This window comes from Hydra vulgaris, chromosome 15, assembly GCF_038396675.1.
Source record: "Hydra vulgaris chromosome 15, alternate assembly HydraT2T_AEP".
Lineage (NCBI taxonomy): Eukaryota > Metazoa > Cnidaria > Hydrozoa > Anthoathecata > Hydridae > Hydra > Hydra vulgaris.
The window spans coordinates 23,678,416-23,684,791 of record NC_088934.1 but is presented as its reverse complement, the minus strand read 5'-3'; positions in this window follow the sequence as shown (position 1 = coordinate 23,684,791).

The following is a 6,376-nucleotide window of genomic DNA, read 5'->3' as shown; positions in this document are numbered from 1 at the left end:
CAATATTTTAGATGCTAGCTGAAAGACCTATTTCTGGCCATTTGAATATAACTCTGATTGTGTATAGAAATTAACAAATTAAAAGAATTATTGATATTATACAGTTTTAACAATATTATTTCGAGCGATTTACAAACTTTTAAGAATTTTAATGTAATCATAAAAACTTTGAAAATACCAAACATTGAGTTTACGGAGACAAAAAGTTTATTAAATGTTTCAGGTATGTTTCTGAAGCATCGGGAAGTCTTCGTATATTTTAAACTAAATATTTTTAAAAATTACTAAGCTTAATTTATTATTTTCTTATTTTATAACAGATCCTACTCTTCATTAAAGATTTTAGTGCTTTTGAAATTCGACCAGAAATAGGTCAGTTTACTTTAAGTAACTTTTCTGTTTGTCAGTTTTAGTTTAAAAAACAAGATATTTCCGTAAAATATCTGGTCTTCAAGATAAACATTTAGAAAAGACTCTAAAGATCTTACTGTGGACTTAAAGCATTCTTTGAAAATTTATTTGAAAAGCAATATTCCAATCATTATTTTATGTCATATAATTGCGGTATATACTATAGAATCCTAATTTTAGCTTTAATTTCCAGGTCTGTGAAACATGGCTTTAATTTTTGGCCAAAATTCTTTCTGCGCAAATTGTTCGCGCGACTACTAAAACTAAGGTTCATGGCTTAATTGGTCAAAAGTTGAATGTGTTAATATGTTGAAATATAAGTTATATTTTTTGTTCATGAAAGAAAATATGCATTTTTACATATTCTTCGTATTATTTTAAAAAGTCTACATAAAGATGCTCAACAAACCACTATGTTACCTCTTCTATACACACAATTTTACAACAAACCACTATGTTACCTCTTATACACACACAATTTTACAATTGAAATTGATACTTGAAATAATATCATTCTTTTTTTTTCTTTTAAAAATGTCCTATCTTATTTTTTCTTTTAAAAATGTCCCATTTTTGTTTTTCAAAAAGTCTTAAAACTTAAAACAATGAATTAAATTAAAAATCTCTAACTAAATATGAACCTAACACACCAAGGACCATTTGTGGATTTTTTTTTATAAATGTAGTGAAAGATAAGTATGAGTTGATGTTTCAATGTGACTTTTTGACTAATTTTTAGAAAATTGGCAGCCAATTTTGGCAGTCAAAAAAAAATTTTATTATTTAATTAAAAAAAAAAAAAAGTTTTTTTAAGACTTTATCTTGTATGTTAAAATGTAAATGTTGTTAAAATTTTTATCAATTTGTCACTTGACATTAAAAGATTTTTTTTTTAATTTTATAGTTAATAAAAAATATTTGGTAAAAATAATATGGTATAAATAGTATATATATAAAACAGTATGAAAAAAATGTTTACAAAAATCTTAACTTGCAACGTGTAACTGGCTACACATCAGTGTTGTCCATGTTTAACCGAGAAATTCCATCAGATCATTTTATAAAGTATGTTTACGTTTATTCTACATTATTGTGTTATTAGGATATTTAAACACTAAATTTTAATTTTTATTTTATTTGGCTGAGGTAAGCTAGGCGGTTAAACAAGCTATGCAAATTACAGTGTGTGTAGATTTAGGAAATAGAATTTACAAATTGAATGAAAATAGAACTTGTATGATAAATTGATAGGACAGTAGTAATTTTTTATTTTTGTTTTTTAGATATTGGCAGGCTGTACTTGGTGACTTACCTTTCTGCAACGAAATTAAAAGAACCTTCAACTACAAGCCAATTTAAAACAATTTTCATAGCAGCATTTTTTTAGAAGAATTTTCCCTTTATTTTATTTACTCACTAGATTACTTATATTTCATAATTTATTTAAATTATTTTCGGAGATTTTTGTTTAATTGTTTTCGGAGATTTTGTTTAATGGTGTTTTACAAAATTTTAAGTTTAAAAAATTGTTTTGCATTTAGATTTTTAGTTTTTTAATAATTAATTTTTATTCAAAAGTATAATTATAATTGGAGTGTCCAATTTTTATAATGATCCATACGCTTTGTTTTCTTATAAATCGAATTCAAGTTTAGCGCGAAATGTCTGTACCGATAGAAACCACTCGCAAAAACTTTTGATATTGATTGGTCTATTCAATTTTAATTGTTATTTTCACGTGGTTTCCACTTTCTATGACTGTAAGTGAAAACACACGCAAACCAAAACAAATACACGAAAACACACGCAAACGCAAAACAAAGCACGAAAAATCGGGAGATTTTTCAGCAATAATTATCGCCGAGAAATCTCAATTCTTAAGTGCTATTTTTTAGTGAGGACTTTGATTGATGCTGGAATTATTTTTAAGTGAAGACTTCATTCTAGAAACTTCATTGTAGAAACATCTGGACAACTCTAGCTGTTTAGGAATATTATAGGAGGAAGCTCGGCATTGAAAGCAAATCGAGAATTTTCACGCCATTTTCCAAATATCATTGTTCCAATCACAGAAGCAAAGTTTTGGAATAACAGCGATTTCCATTCCGTTCTAGACCTAAATGATTAGGAAAACACACTTTCAACCCAGGAACAGAACAAGCCCGTCTTTTTCTCTCTTTTTATATAATTTTATATTTTTTTATATACGCTTTCGATGTTTGTTTTTAGTCAAGGTAACTTGAGGTAGCTATTTCAGTTTACAATTATAGCCACACTTTTTTAAAACTTCTTCGTAAGATGGAATAGCATTATAAAAAATAGATTCATTTACTGACGAGGCAGATAATCTCAATTCAACAGTGCGAGGGAGTCTTTTGATAATACTAGGTGGATGGTTTGAATCAGAGTGAACATAACTAAGCTCATTTTCGCATTTATGGTATGGTTGAAAAGAGTTGTTATTGCGGTCAACTGTCACTTCTAGATAGTTAACTATTTTCATATTGCATTGGATGGTAATAAAAGATCGTTACTTTTACATATTTTAAAAAAATGTTTTTTGACTTTCTCCATTTGCTGGCCATTTTTGTTTTTAAATATCGCTAGCCCATCATCAAGATATAGACCAAAATCTCTAATTTAATACTGCAAAAGTTGGAATAAAAGAAAAATTCCTACTAACTTATATACTTTAGCACCATCGTAAGCGCCCTTTGTAACATCAAAGAGTCCCCCTTTTTTCTTAATCCACGCATCTTCGTAATATTAAAAAAATATAATCTATGCTAATAATAATTTATTAGTAAACTAATAAGAGAATATTTTCAATAAAACAGTATAAACAAAAATTAGATTTAAACGATAGATATGTATAAATTGAATATCTCCGCTAAAATGGTATAATTTTATAAGGGATACGAGATAAATATGATCAGTGACTAGAATTTCATCCTCTTCACTAACTGCTTCTATACTGGACACTTGTCCAACTTTTTGATAATTATTTAACCAACACTAACTCCAATAAAATTATAACTTCTTTTTCACTGAGGCTTGTACGGCTATATGTGTTCCAAAAAGTAACTGGGTTCTTTTAGGGTTTAGATGCAAAGTTATACAAGGAAAACCCTTATCGTTTAAAACATACGGAAATCAGTCAAGACCATTCTTACTACTAAATTATAAGCTTTCTAACTGGACTGGACTTTTGTCCTTTTTATAATTACATTTTCACTTAGGATTTGGCGGCCTGATGTGTTCCAAATAGTGACTAGACTTTTGCTCTAGTTGCGAACATTAATAAACAGAAACTACAGGGAGAAACAAAGAGACCTAGTTAATCCTTATACAAAAAACATCAAGATCTTTGGCCTAAGATTGAAAAAGGTGTGAATACACTGGCCAACATTGAAAAATTTGATTGGAACGGACCTGAATTTGCTCTTGGAACCTTTATTTACAATCTTGCAAATAAAACAATGCAGTTCTGTACAACCGCTCTTAAAATAGATATTTTTGATAGAGGTGATTACAAGTATTTATATCAACTGGTAGCTTTTTACCTTGGAGTAGATTTGTCGAACTTCAGGTTTCTACAACCTGGGGCACATCACAAAGCAAGATTTATGGCTGATTCATTGTACCTGTTAGCAATCCAAATAACCAAGAATTATAACAAGCAACTTAGTATTAATGAGATTAAGATATTACAGGATGCAAAAGTTTATATAGTGATATGTTTCACTGTTTATTCTTGCTGAAGATCCCTGTGTTAACTTAGGTTCCATCCAATGATCTTAAAGTATTAAAGATTTCATCACAGATCATGATAGATCCACTTTACCCCAACAAGTATGGAAAGATTTGAAAAGCCCTTATCTTTGTATTCTCAGATACACTTGGTACTTTACACCACAGTGTGCTAACTTTGCTTTAGATGACTAGCGCTTAGAGAAGAAGAAAACGATGGATATTTTTGCGGAATTGTTAAATTATTATGTTCCAGAGATGAACAGTTTTGACAAAGAACAACCAGAACCTTTTATACAGGTCTGTCCCCTCTCAAAGTTATCAGACTTTGCTTCTTAGAAATCCTATCTCTTTTTTCTTCATCTGGGTATAACCAATGATGCAATTCTCTTTTGGAAAGTAGAAGGAATGTCGAATTTGGAGAAAAATCTCAATAATAGATAATTCAAGACATTTTTGTCACTTGTAGGTCAATTAGTAGTTTTTAATGACAGAGCTGAACGACATATCAAATTTGTGCAGGATTTCATTGGCAGGACCCATTCCGAAGACAGGCTCCAAGATACGACGATAGTGGTTTTAGACAAGCCGCGGAATGTGTCTAATTTTGTCACTAAACAAAACTTGAATAGTGCTTAGGCAAAAAAAGCACTTAGTGACTATATTTTTATTTTTGAAATATCTTTACTCCAACAAAAATTTAATAATTTCTGCCCCATCTAAGCTTTTTTGTATTCCTTATTATTTCATTTTAAAAAACATTTCAAAACAATGCAACTATAATAAAAAATAAAATAAATATGAATTTTTTAAAAATTGCTCTAAGTATAGCAGTCAGAATTAATGCATTGGGTGATTAACCTTAAGTTAATTTGATTATTTTATTAAAAAGTTAATACTACCGGAGTTTTAATCAATAAATGCAACAAAAAAAAACATTAAAATTTATATACAATTTTTTTCTAAAACACCTTAAACTAAGCAGTGACTTTGAGCCCATATATGTTTATGGTAGTCTGTTGGGACCAAATTTAGAGGATTGACATAATGCACAATATTGAGTTCAAAAAAAAAATTTTTTGGACACTCAAATATATATATATATATATATATATATATATATATATATATATATATATATATATATATATATATATATATATATATATATATATATATATATACAGTGGCGAGCAAAATAACAAATACTTTTTATTTAATTTGTTTCAAAGAAAAAATCTTTGAAACAAATTAAATAAAAATTTGAATTTTTATTAGAACTTTTATTTTATTACATAAATAAACAGAAATTAATAAAAATTAAGTTATTAAATATATATAATATACTTTAATTTAAAAAAAAAAAATTCCACACCGAGAAAAGTAATAGGTGTAAAATAAAAAATGAAGATGGAAGTCAATAGGGTTGCAAATTATTAATATTTTGTTGCATACCCTTTATTTTTTAATACTTCCGTGCATCTTGACGGCATTGAATCCACTAGTTTTCTGCAAACTTCTACAGGAATGCTGTACCAAGCCTCCTGGAGCATCATCCACAGTTCATTTCTATTTTTTGGATTTTGTCCAGAAATTTTAAGTTTTAACTGCCACCATAAATTTTCAATAGGATTTAGATCCGGTGACTGAGGTGGCCATTCTAAAACTTTTACATTATTGGTCGTAAACCACTCTTTCGCAGCTTTGGATGTATGTTTTGGGTCGCAGTCCAGTTGGAAATGCCAAATTATCGGCATATTTTCTTCGGCAAATGGCAACATGACATTATTTAGTATGTCTGCGTATGTATATTGGGTCATAATATCTTTGATCCAAAAAAGTGGCCCCACACCGTACCAGGAAAAGCAAACCCACACCATTATATTTCCTCCGCCGTGTTTCACTGTTTTCGCAGTGAAGCGAGGTGAAAGTTCTTGCTTTGATGGTCTTCTTACATACTGCTTTCAATCAGAATTAAATAAATTAATCTTAGTTTCATCACTCCACAAATATTACGCCATTTTTTGGTCATATCTGGTCCCCGCCAAGCGATATGATTTTTTGCAAAAATTTTTCTTTTCATAATGTGCTTTCTACCAAGTAATGGTACTTTCCTCGGAGTTCGAGCTGGCAACTTACTTTCTAAAAGCCTTCTTCTAACTGTCCAAACACTAATATTTTCATTAATTTCATTTAAAATTTTTGTTGCTGGGTT